Source organism: Microcebus murinus, chromosome 19, assembly GCF_040939455.1.
Source record: "Microcebus murinus isolate Inina chromosome 19, M.murinus_Inina_mat1.0, whole genome shotgun sequence".
Taxonomy (NCBI): Eukaryota; Metazoa; Chordata; class Mammalia; order Primates; family Cheirogaleidae; genus Microcebus; species Microcebus murinus.
In genome coordinates, this window is record NC_134122.1 from 37,625,578 (window position 1) to 37,638,810 (window position 13,233).

The window sequence follows — 13,233 nt, forward strand, 5'->3', positions numbered from 1 at the left end:
AAAATCCAAGAAGGCAGGAATCTTTGTTCATTGAGTCCAGGCACCTAGAATAATGCCTGGCATACGGCTGGCGCACACTAAATGTTAAATTCCTCACATAACTATCAATATTGGATGGTGAGACCCGGAGGTTTGGGACTCTCAAATCTTCACCCACACGTCGGAGAGCAGCTACTTTGAATTGGAAACACAGAATTTTCCGTCCACCTAAGCCCTTTCTCTGCTGAGCTTCTTGAACGTTTGCGTTCCTTGCTCACCGCACCCAATCTGGGCAAGGCCGCATCCAACCAACCAATAAAAATCCACGTCCTTTTTGCCCCTCAAGGGACCTTCGCTTTCCGAACAGCTGTGCCAAGAGAGGCGGGTCGCGGCAGATTTACCGGCTGGGCGGTAGACCTGTGACAGTTGCCTAGGTCACCGCACAACTTCCGCCGCGGAGAGCAAAAGGGGAGGGGCGGTGAAGCGGACGTCCCGCCCCTAGCCACGGTGCGGCGTGGGATTGGCTCGCCATTGTAAGGCCACGCCCCAAGCCGCGGCTCGCGCCTCAGCCCCAGCGGTTGGTTGAGCCCGCGAGGTTCCGACCAGGACCGGGAGGGGCTGCTTGCGGGTCCAGGCGCCGTTGCTCCTGCCTGGGAAGGGGACCTCAGTAGCCCGGACACTTATGTTCTGCCCCGAGTAATCGTCCAGGCCTGGCGCGGGGAGAGGTGCCTCTGCCCCTGGGGACCCTTGCGACCACAGGTTCCCCGGTGGTTCATTCGGGCTGCAGTGCGAGCCCTGAGGTCTGGATACAGGACCCGCAAATTCCAAGAAACCTCGGCCCAGGGCGGGGCCCTCGTCTAAGCCGTAGAGGGATTAGGAGGGATTGGACTCACTAGATGATCTGCAAAGGAGCCTGTCCTGTCAGGCCCTATTTCTCATGGAAGCCCCTGTGCTTCCTCAAGGGTGAATGAAAGGCATGAAGCCCAGAACTGGCCCTGGCGCTGGCATTCACTCACTGGGTGGCCTTGGGCAAGTCATATCCTATTTCTGGGCTTGTTTCCTCATCTTACTGTGAAGGAATTGGACTAGATGCCCTCAGAGGTCCCTTCTAGTTCTTACCTATGAAACAACCTGATGATGTGTGCAGAGGTTCTTGGCAAATCTTTGACATGACATACAAACTGTAAGCAATTCACATTGCTATCTTCGCAGCTACCTTCCCTCTGTGCCCTAAAGTTCTAGGAAAAGGGGGGAAAGTCTGTGTTGGTACCTAAAAATAAAATAGGGACTGTCAACAGATACCTGAAAGTCGGAGCGCCTCAGGGGATGATGCTGGAGAGGATAGTGGAGTGTTCACTATACTTTAATCCCCTCATTTTACAGAAGAGGACACTTTGAGAGCAGCTAAATCACACTATAAAGGAGAACCCGGGTTTTCCGACTTCTCAAGCAGTTCCTTTACATAAGGTTAGCAAATAAAAGGCATAAATATGTAAAAACAGTAAAAGAAAAGTGTCCACAGAAATAAAAGGAAACAATTTAGCAATTCTTACTTTCATTTACTTAGGATTTCTATCCTGCCTACATTTGCAATGACTTACAAAGCAAAAATAGAGCAATAAAAAATCTAACAGAAGCAAGTTATCTCTCTTCTGCTTTTCCATTCTGTCACCCTTGTCCTCTCCAGAAAAGCTTCTCAAGTTCTAATGTTCCAAACCCACCTTTGGGCCGGGCCTGGTGGCTCATCCCTGTAATCCTAGCACTCTGGGAGGCTGAGGCAGGAGGATCACTTGAGGTCAGGAGTTCAAAACCAGCCTGAGCAAGAGTGAGATCCTGTCCATACTAAAAATAGAAAAAATTAGCCGGGCCTGGTGGCAAGTGACTGTGGTACCAGCTACTTGGAAGGCTGAAGCAGGAGGATTGCTTGAGCCCAGGAGTTTGAGGTTGCTGTGTACTAGGCTAATCCCATGGCACTCTAGCCCAGGCAACAGAACAATACTCTGTCTCAAACAATACTCTGTCAGCAATACTCTGACAGCAATACTCTGTCTCAAAAAAAAAAAACACCTTTGCAGTCTTCTTCACTGGTCACCTATCCACCTTCCAAAAAAAATAAAGAGAAAAGAAAAAAAAAAGTGTCATTTATGTGAAATGTCCAGACTAGGCAAATCCACAGAGACAGAAAGTACATTAGCAGTTGCCTGGGGCTGTGGGGTGGGAGGTTTAGGGGAAACAAGAAGTAACTGCTAATAGATACAAAGCTTATTTGGGGATGATGAAAATCTTCTAAAATTGATTATGGTGATAGTTGCACAATTCTGTGAATATACTAAAAATCACTGAATTGTACACTTAAGGTAGGTGAAGTGCATGGTATATGAATATCTCAACAAAGCTATTATATCAAAAGAGACATACCAGAAAGCAAAGACAAAATAATATGTGCCTTTGTTTCTCCTGTAGGTTCTCTGTATTTACATCTTCTTACTGTTGGGAGATCTAGGGTGCTGTTCTGGGCCATCTGCTGCTTCCAGCATTTTGTGACCCACCAAGTATGTCACCCCAGCATCCCCATCTCCTGTTCAGCCACCATTTTACACTCCACCTGGCTCCATGAAATTGAAGGAAGCATGCTAGTTCCCCTCATCACCTGGTTGCCTTCCTCGGCTGCTTCCACATTCCTTGGATACCCTGGATGGAACTGGGATGGAGAAGGGAAGAACAGAAATGGCAGAAGAGAGGTGAGTCTTTCAGGAGTCTGTAGAGGTGAGAAACTTGCCAGGGCAAAATTGGAAAGAACAGGCTGGGCATGGTGGCTCATGCCTGTAATCCTAGCACTCTGGGAGGCTGAGGCAGGCAGATAGTTTGAGCTCAGGAGTCAAGACCAGCCTGAGCAAGACCTGGTCTCTACTTAAAAAAAATAGAAATTAGCTAGATAACTCAAAAAAAATTGTGTATATATATATATATACATATACACACACACACATATATATGCAGAATTGTACCTTTTGATGAAAAGAAAAAAAATTAAGTAAAAAATTTAAAAAAATATATATATATATATAAATAGCTGGGCATGGTGGCACATGCCTGTAGTCCCCCCAGCTACTTGGAAGGTCAAGGCAGGAGGATCGCTTGAGCCCAGGAGTTTGAGGTTGCTGTGAGCTAGGCTGACACCATGGCACTCACTCTAGGCTGGTCAACAAAGCGAGACTCTGTCTCAAAAAAAAAAAAAAATTGGAAAGAATAAAGGGAATTTTGAAAAGGAAAGAGCCTTAATCTTTTGTGATTTTTTTTCCCTCTGCTTCAATAGTGGCATATAGTGTTTGAATAGCTTTCTTTGTGGCTGTCTTCTTCTGGAGGTGTTCTTGGAATGAGTATAATTTTAATAGTTTATTCATGCAATTGGGTATTAAACATCGACTTCCTTTCTGTCTTTACTAAAAGTCCACCTCTTAGGGAAGTCTCCCCTGGCAACCTATCCAAAATTTCAACATCTTCCCCGACGCCAACACTTCTGATTTCCCTTCCATGCTTTATTTTTCTCATTATTCTCTTCATTATCTGTCATCCTTAGTAGAATTTAACCTCTGTAAGGGCAGGAATTTTTTTTTTATCTGTTTTGTTCACAACTGTATCTACAGTGCCTACCAGAGCCCAGAATAAGCACTCAGTATTTATTGAATGAATAAGCAAATGAATGAATGAACAAACCTAGTAAGTGCTGGGCACTTTTGTGATAAAGGAAAGTCTCAAAAGAGTATTTTGTAAACCTGACAGATCTGTGGCTGGGAGACAAGGGGAGATGAAGAGGCCTTCTTTTTCCCTCATGCAGACAGACCCACATAAAAGAACTCTGGAGTACAAGGAGAGAAAGTCTAGAATGACATTTGGGCAGGGACGGACTAGGGTGATGGACCCATAACTCAGGCTAACAGTTTTTTTGACTGGACCGTCTCACAGAGAGACACAGAAGGGAAGTCAACAGCTCGACACCTTCCTGATGTCAGCATTGGTTTCTGATCCAAGCCCTAGCCCTCAGTATCAGTTTAACTTCTGCAAAATCACATACTATTTTAAAGCTTCACTTCCCTCTTCTATAAAAGAGGATGATAATACCTTCTTATTTGTAAGGATTCAGAGACAGAAAATGTGAAAGCATCTGTCAGTCCCTGGCACACGGTAGGTGTTCAATAATTATTGGTTTCCCTCTCTGTCCTTTCTTTGGGAAGCTACTTCTCCCTCTGAATACAGGCTTGTTGTCAAGAGTCTGAAGCTATATCATCTGTCAGTTTGATAAGGGAAAAAAAATGAAGTTTTCTCTTTGGATTTCTTAAAGTTTTATTGGTTCTGATGATATATATTCTAATCTCTTAGGTGGAGAGTTAAGGAAAGATGTTAGAGAAAATTGGCAAAAATAAGTTAGGAGTTAGCATTTACTTGGGCTTACTATTTAGCACATAACCCAGAACCTGAACAAGCTGACTGCTGAGTCTCTGGGTCCTGCCCAGTGTCCCTCTTCAGCCTCAGATGTTTGAAAGGAGCCCACTGCTAAATGCAGGGCCCTGCGATCAGCCTGTGTGGATTTGAAATCCTGGCTCTGCGTGTTACTGTGTGGCCTCAGGCAAGTTACTCAGGTACTGGAACCTTCTCCTCGGCAAAGCAGAGACACACCCATGGTGGTGGTGAGGCTAGAGGTGCCCGTGGAGATAAAGCACTTGGCAAGTGCTTGGCTCAGATAGTGCCTCATGCACGTTAACCATTGCTGTTATTCTAGAGTTTGGAACTCAGAATCAGAATCAGGTTGGGTTTTTTGCTCACAGGGTCACATGGATACGGCTGGCTCCTAGATGTGTTAATAGCTTTGGCCAAATCCTGAGCACAGCCTCCAGGTCGAGGGGTTTGTGAAGTGCTCCCAACTTTCAGAACTGAGTAAGGCCTCTGTCTCTGTTCTCTGGGGCTGCCTCACCATTCCTTTGGACCACTACAGTGTGGGTGAAGGGTTGCTGCTTCCAGCCATGGGACTGGACTGGAGGTGGGTATCTCCTGCTTGTGTGGGGCACCTCCTGGCGGCACCTTTCCTCAGACACTACTGAATGTCTGCTCTGGGCCAGGCACTGTGCCAGTTGCTAGGACAGGGCAAAGATAGATGCAAAGACCTTACAACCTAACTGGGGGGAATAAGACGTGTGACACATGACTATGCCATTTACCCAGCTGATAATTATTTACTGATCACCTACCATTCTGCAAGACATTATTGAAGACATTGGTTTAGGCACACACAGAAATCCAGAGGAGGCCGGGTGCGGTGGCTCACGCCTATAATCCTAGCACTCTGGGAGGCCAAAGTGGGCGGACTGCTCGAGGTCAGGAGTTTGAAACCACCCTGAGCAAGAGCAAGACCCGTCTCTACTATAAATAGAAAAGAAATTAATTGGCCAACTAATATATATAGAAAAAATTAGCTGGGCATGGTGGCGCATGCCTGTAGTCCCAGCTACTGGGGAGGCTGAGGCAGGAGGATCGCTTGAGCCCAGGAGTTTGAGGTTGCTGTGAGCTAGGCTGACGCCACGGCACTCACTCTAGCCTGGGCAACAAAGTGAAACTCTGTCTCAAAAAAAAAAAAAAAGAATCCAGAGGAGACACAGGTGGTGGTGGTTCAGACATACCCCCCTAACCAGTGCCTAGCCTGCAAAAGTGCTGATGAGCTGGGTGGTTGGTTGTCAGGGACGGCTTCACAGAGTAGGAGAACTAGCCCTGGGCCTCCCTGAATACAATTTACTCACTGGAGCAGGGGGTGCAAAGATACAGTCATCAGGTCCACTGCAGAAGCTGTATGCAAGTGTCCCTGTGGGATCTGAGTGGAAGACTCAAAGTGGCTGCAGGAAATGAGTTGAAAGGCTGGCTGCATACTCTCTCATTTGTCCTTTACACACACATTCCTCTCAGCCAACCTTCCACTTGTGCACTTTTGATAGAGACACAGGTCCCCAAAACCCATTTCACTATCATATGAAAAACATCAGTGCAAGCACAACCGCTGCTCCTCAGGCTCAGAGTCAGGGAGGTACTGGAGAGTGACAGGGACTCTGGCAAACTGGGGGACACAGCCCCATCTAAAGGGGCAGCCAGTCCTTGGTTCAAGCTACCTTTTGAATGAAACAACATGTGCAAGTATTTTCAGCTCTAATTGATATTTCAAAAGAAGCTAGAAATCTGTTTTTTTAAAAAAATGAAATCTCCCAATTTAAAAACAAAGATTGGCTCAAATTTTAAAAAGAAACTCTGCTGGCCAGTTGAAACACATTTTCCAGTTGCGTCTGCTAATCTATGACCTCTACTTAGGCAACCAAGAAAGATCAGGTTAGAAAGGTTGGCTGGAACCAGGTTTCAAATGGCCTTGAATGCCAAGCTAAGGAATTTTGACTTGAACTTATACAGAGTGTGTAATCACTGAAAGTTTTTTCTTTGAACAGGGGAGTGGCTTGATGCAAGGATTTGGGGTGTAGTAGAGTAGGATGTGAAATAAAAGGAGAGGCAGTCAGGGTTGCAGGTTATGCAGTGACACAGGTTTGTGACAGTGAGGTCCAGAGATGGTGGCAGTAGGACTGGAAAGACAGGTTGGATGAAAAATGTGAAGACTAAAAGTATGGTAAGAAGAGGAAGAGGGAAGTGGCGGGGAAGGCAGGAGCAAAAGATAACTGAGTCTGCAATTTGACAGTGACAGAATGAGAGGGGCCAGCCACTCGGTTTGGGACCTGCTGAGAGCAGAGAAACTGGCCCAGTGGTCTGGTCAACACCGCGCCCAGGGGCCTAAACACCTCTTGTCCCGGCTTGGCTACTCGCTAGCTCAGCGACCTCAGACAAGCCCGTTTCTAAAACAGACTTTCTAAACAAGTCGCCTGTAACATGCAGATGGGACCACCTCCGTGCCTGGGCGGGAGTGAGGGTTTAGAGGTGGCCGTCAGCGTCCTTACCCGGGGGGCTCTGCAGAAGGCTCAAGGTCTTCCCTACAGGAGGGCGGGGAGGGCCCGCGGCTGGGGACCAGGAGAGGACACCCCGCCGCCCGCCGGGGCCACCCGAGGGTCCGCAGGGGGCACGCCCTGCTCCCGCAGCGGAGCGGCTGGCCCTCCCCTCCCCAGCCCCCAGCTCTCCCTTTCCGGAGCTCAGGTGGGCAGGGACGCCTTCAGGGAACCCGTTCTCCCGTCCCTACACAGCCCTCTGGGCGGGAGACCCCCGCCTGCAGCCTGGGCCCTGGCGCCTGGGGCCGGGGAGCCAGCATGTCGTCGGAATCCCGGAGCCGGGACACCGGCAGGAAGCGCAGGCTCCTCCTGCCGCCAGCAGGGCCTCTCTAGGAGCCCAGGGCGCCCGCGTCTCAGTGGGAATAACCCCTTCTGCTCCAGCGGGCGAAATCGATACCTGCAGGAACTCCTTCACTTTCTTCCTGAGAAGGGCTGAGTTGTCTTCTGGGCTCACTTTGGGAAAGGTTTTGATGGTTTTAGTGCCTGTATCTACAGGGCAGGGCACAACTGCTCGGGTTTCTGTCCACCATCGGCCACCTTGCTGGGCTCCTTGGACATGTTATTCAACCTCTCTGAGCCTCTGCTCCCTTATCTGTATAATAATCGTATCCACTGCAAAGGGCTGCTGTAAGGATTCAATGAATTAATATATGTAAAGCACTTAGAAGAGTGTCTGGCACATAATAAATGCTCAGTAAATGCTGGATATTATTCTTTTCATCATTTTTACTGTTACAAAAGGATGGTTGGTGGTGGGTCAGTTTTGTGATATGAGAATAAAAAACATGGTAGAAGTGATAGTAAGAGCTGCTGTTTATTGAGGGTCTTTCATGTGCTAGGTCCCTTATGTACTTTCTTTTTTTTGAGACAGAGTCTCGCTTTGTTGCCCAGGCTAGAGTGAGTGCTGTCACGTCAGCCTAGCTCACAGCAACCTCAAACTGCTGGGCTCAAGCGATCCTCCTGCCTCAGTCTCCCAAGTAGTTGGGACTACAGGCATGCGCCACCATGCCCAGCTAATTTTTTCTATTTTTAGTTGTTTGGCTAATTTTTTTCTATTTATAGTAGAGATGGGGTCTCGCTCTTACTCAGGCTGGTCTTGAACTCCTGAGCTTAAGCAATCCTCTTGCCTTGCCTCGGCCTCTCAGAGTGCTAGGATTACAGGCGTGAGCCACTGCGCCTGGCCTAAAACCATGTTTTTATGTACAAGAGCAATTTCCACCCATCCCAACCTTCCACAAAACCCGTGGAGACCTTGGAAGAGCAGATATTCCCAATTGGACATTCTTCCTGCTTCCACAGCTCATGGGCCCTCTGGGTGGTTTCCAAGCTAGTGTTTAGAACTGGGGGTCCTTGATCAGAGTTTGTGGAGGCCTGGAGAACATAGTCAGGCTGTCCTTTCTTCCTTTCATTCCCTGTGATGCTTGGACCCTAGAGCTTTAGTGACTAGACAATCACTGAAGAACACGGACCCAGTAGAGTGTGGGGGCTGTGAAGTGAAGAGTTTCTCACCTCCATGCCCTTGGCCATGCTGCTTCCTCTGCCTGGTTTAAGCTTTGAGAGGGCAGGGCTCCACCCATCCCATCATCTCTGCATCCTAACCCTGAGGAGAGTGTGGGGCTTTGCCAGGATGACTCCAAAAGTTAGAGGTTTGGTAAGGACTGGAACCCAAGTTCCTCACCTCCTGGCTGCGTGCTTCACGATGCTTCAGGGTCTTTCTGGTGTACACAGCCAGGGCAGCGAGTGTCCCACAGAATGTACACAAGGACACCAAGAGGAGTATGGCCTGTCCCTGGGTTGAAAGACCATGCACACTTTCTCCATCAAGGAAAATCATGTCCATTCAACACAGGGAATATGTTTTCTAATGAGATTACTTTCATATTTTTCTTTTTCACTTTTTATACTTTGAAAAAAATTCATATTGTTAAAAGACATTCAAATGAAATATTGATAAAAGGTAAATGTGAAAAGCAAGGCCCCCTCCTGCCTCTGCCTGCCCCATCCTATTCCTGATCCTGAGTTGAGCACTGTTACTAGTTTCTTGTGCATCATGAGATGTGTGCTCATGCACACATCTCCTTTTAGAAAACACAAAACAGTAACATATTGTAAATGCTTGCTTTTCCCCTTGCTTTTTTCATATAACAACCTATTTTGGAGAATGTTTTGTGTTATATATAGCTGCTGCTTTTATTGTCACAGCTGCAGAGTATTCTATTATATGGATATGCCATGATTTATTATAATTTTTTTAGGGTTAGGGTCTCACTCTATCATCCAGGCTAGAGTACAGTGGCACAGTCATAGCTCACGGCAACCTCAAACTCCTGGGCTCAAGCAATCTCCTGCCTCCTGAGTAGATGGGACTATAGGCATGCACCACCATGCCCAGCCTATTTTTAAAATTTTTTTTAGAGATGGGGTCTTACTGTGTTACCCAGACTAGTCTCGAACTCATGGCCTCAAGTGATCCTCTCACCTCAGCCTCCCAAAGTGCTGGGATTACAGATGTGAGACACCATGACTGGCCTGCCATGATTTATTTAATCAAATCCTCTGATGGACTTTTAAGTTATTTTCAGTCTTTTGGTATAAAAATATTTCAATGAATATCATGGTACATACATCTTCGTGTGCACATTCAACCAAGCCTGTAGACTCTAGAAGTGGAATTGTTGTGTGAAAGGGTATAGATATTTTGTATTTTGATCACTGTGGCCAAATTTTCCTCCAAAGAAGCAGGGTAGATATGTACTCTTACTAATAATGTTCGACACTGCCTCGTTCTCCACACAGTATATAACCAAACTATATTTCATAATATCTTGGGTTAAAAAGGATATTTCATGGCTTTTATTTGCAGTGTGAGGTTTGTTTTATAACAAACACTGGTGAGCAGAAATTGAAACCTAACATAGGAAGTGTGAAATTTGAAGAAAGAATTCATGTCTCCTTATCTGATTTGGATGAGTGAAATGAGAAAATTCTTGCCAATGAGTGCTTCAAGCCACCTGATGCTAAGAGAGGGACAAATTAAATCCCATTTTTCAAAATTAGGAAAAGACATTAATGCTACAAATGAAAGACCAGGAAGCTTGATGTTTAACTCAATTGGAATTCTAAGTTAGATGATTACACAGATGATTTATGAACACGATGGAATGAGATAGGGAAAAGAGTAAGGCCTCTAGCCCTGTGGGACTGGATTAAATCTCAGCTCTTACTAGCAGGGTGTCCCTGGGCAAGGCATTTACTGTGTCTTTGAGTTTCAATTTCTTCAGTGTAAACGAGGCGCAGCAGCAGCCACCTGCCAGGGTGATGGCAAAAGCTAAAATAACTCACGTGAAATGCTTGGCTCAAAAGATAGTAGTTAAAATGGAAAGAAGAAAGTCAAATACACACCCTCTGGGGTTATATGTCCTGGACCTCTGGGAAGAAGGGCAGGATGCTTGACAGATGACCTAGACCTAGCACAGCTTGACTGTCCCTAGAAAAGGCAGGCTTGCTGCAAACCTACTGGGCAGATCTCAAGAGCAAAAAAGCAGGCCGGTGTGGTGGCTCATGCCTGTAATCCTAGCACTCTGAGAGGCTCAGGTGGAAGAGTTGCTTGAACTCAGGAATTTGAGACCAGTCTAAGCAAGAGTGAGACCGCTTCTCTATGAAAAATAGAAAAAATTAGCTGGGCATGGCGGCATGCACCTATAGTCCCAGCTACTCGGGAGGCTGAGGCAGGAGGATCGCTTGAGTTCAGGAGTGTGAGTTTGCAGTGAGCTATGATGATGCCACTGCACTCTCTAGCCGGGGTGACAGAGTGAGACTATCTCAAAAAAAAAAAAAAAAAAGAAAAGAAAAAGAAAACAAAAACAAAAACCTCCAAATACTGCTCCTTACAGTATGAAACAAAAACTGTCTTCTTACCAGTTGGAAATTTCTAGGGCCACCACGATGCATTCTCACTGAGCAAGGAGGAGATACTATGTATCCATCTGGTAATGCCATAGAGTCAAAAGATACATGTGGCACCTAGTTTTTCATAGACTTCACCAGTGCTTGAAGTTTGACATTCTATGGCAGTGGTCCTCAACCTTTTTGGCACCAGGGAGCGGTTTCATGGAAGACAATTTTTCCACAGACCAGAGGGTAGGAGTGGGATGGTTTCAGGATGAGTCAAGTGCATTGCATTTATTGTGCAGTCAGACCTCTCTGCTAATGAGAATCTGTATTTGCAGCCGCTCTCAAGTGCTAGCATCACCACCTCAGCTCCACACAGATCATCAGGCATTAGGTTCTCATAAGGAAATCACAACCTAGGTTCTCATAAGTAATGGGCAGCCTAGATCCCTGTATGCATGGTTTACAGTAGGGCTCATGCTGCTATGAGAATCTAATGCCACTGCTGATTTGACAGGAGGCAGAGCTCAGGTGGTGATGTGAGCAGTGGAGAGTAGCTGTAAATATAGAAGAGGCTTTGCTTGCCTGCCCGCTACTCACCTTCAGCTGTGCAGCCTGGTTCCTAGCAGGCCACAGACCAGTACCTGTCTGTGGCCCCGGAGTTGGGGACCACAGTTCTATGGATCCCTTATTGGGATTGTTTGAGGCTGTAATGTGTGATTTGTTATAGCAGCTTTAGGCTGAGCGTGGTGGCTCACGCCTGTAATCCTACCACTGCAGGAAGCCGAGACGGGCAGATCCTTTGGGCTCAGGAGTTCGAGACCAGCCTTAGCAAGAGCAAGAACCCATCTCTACTAAAAAAAAAAAAATTAGAAAAAATAGAAAGAAACAATAGAAAGAAATTAGTTGGACAACTAAAAATATGTATAGAAAAAATTAGCCGGGCATAGTGGCGCATGCCTAAAGTCCCAGCTAATCGGTAGGCTGAGGCAGGAGGATCGCTTGAACCCAGGAGTTTGAGGTTGCTGTGAGCTAGGCTGATGCCACGGCACTCTAGCCCGGGCAACAGAGTGAGACTCTGTCTCAAAGAAAAAAAAATTAAATTATTTTTAAAATAAAAAAAATGTAATAGTGGCTTTGAAAGCATGACTCACTGTGGCCACACTCTGTATCATACACCACTGGGATTTTGTTTGCCTCTTTCTCTGTGTTGGTCTGTGTCTAGAACTAGAGAATGGGATTGAAGACATGGCACTCTGCATCACAAAGTATCATCTTGATGAGAATCCACAGGAGAACTTTCCCCAATACCTCACATGCATTATGGAACTAATATTCACCTCTAGAAAGCTCAGCAAATGCATAAGCCACTTTGAGCAATTGTATAAACAGAACTTTATACTGTATGTTTTGTGTACCAACACTAGCCTTATGTTATTATTTTCCCCTTAATTTCCCTTTGTCATTTTGTTTTTTTTATCTTGTTCATGCTCCTACTTACTCTGTTACTCCTGCCACCATCAGCAACAATGGCCAACATTTAGTGGCTGCGAGTCTTACTAGATGCCAGGCACCTGTTGTATAATATGTGGCTCTGTAAATGCCTCATGTCCTTTCTGAAACCAAGCAAGATATAAACAAAGAAACAAACAAACTCAACTGCAAAATTGCCTCTCCTCCCTTATGTCACCCACTCATTTTTTTTTAAATATCTGATGCCTTATATATTACAGAAAGGCCGCCGATCTTTGACTTCATAGTTCTCATGAACCTATGTTTGAAATAAACAAACCTACAAAGCAAAACCAAAACACACAAAAGAAAACAAACAAACAAAAACCACACCTCTCTTAGCAGTCAGCAGTCATTAGCCTAGTGATAACAACATTATGAAACTCAGTCCCTAAGATCCTAGTAAGGGAAGTGGTGATCACTGGAGTCCACAAAGAATCCCAGCATGAGACTGATCTCAGGTCCTTGGGAGAGTGACAACAAGCACAGTCACTGGTGCAGACTGAGCACTCGCTCAATGCCAGGCACTATTCTAAGAGCTTTTGTGCATTAATACATTTAATCCTATTGGCCACTCTATCAAGTAGGTACGATTTTCTATAGTTATATGGTTCACAGGCCAAGGATCTAGTTTATATGGACTTTCAGCCATGCATGTAATCAAATCTTTCCTCACATCCCTTAAACGAGACGGAGAGATTTAGGCTGAATGTCTTGCACTTAGAGTCACAACTAATTACAAGATTATGCACCACCAAAGCCAGAGAAATGTTCATAGATTTAACCCAATATTTCTATTTCTGGGACTATATTTTAAGAAAAC

General features: G+C 45.9%; 1 long non-coding RNA gene across 1 annotated transcript; it reads left to right on the plus strand.

Moving 5' to 3' along the window:
* Positions 1-533: 533 nt before the first annotated feature.
* On the plus strand, positions 534-2,688 carry LOC142862396 (uncharacterized). Its single transcript, XR_012913451.1, has 3 exons — positions 534-704; positions 1,363-1,446; positions 2,443-2,688. It is a non-coding gene; the product is annotated as an uncharacterized LOC142862396 (long non-coding RNA).
* Positions 2,689-13,233: the final 10,545 nt, after the last annotated feature.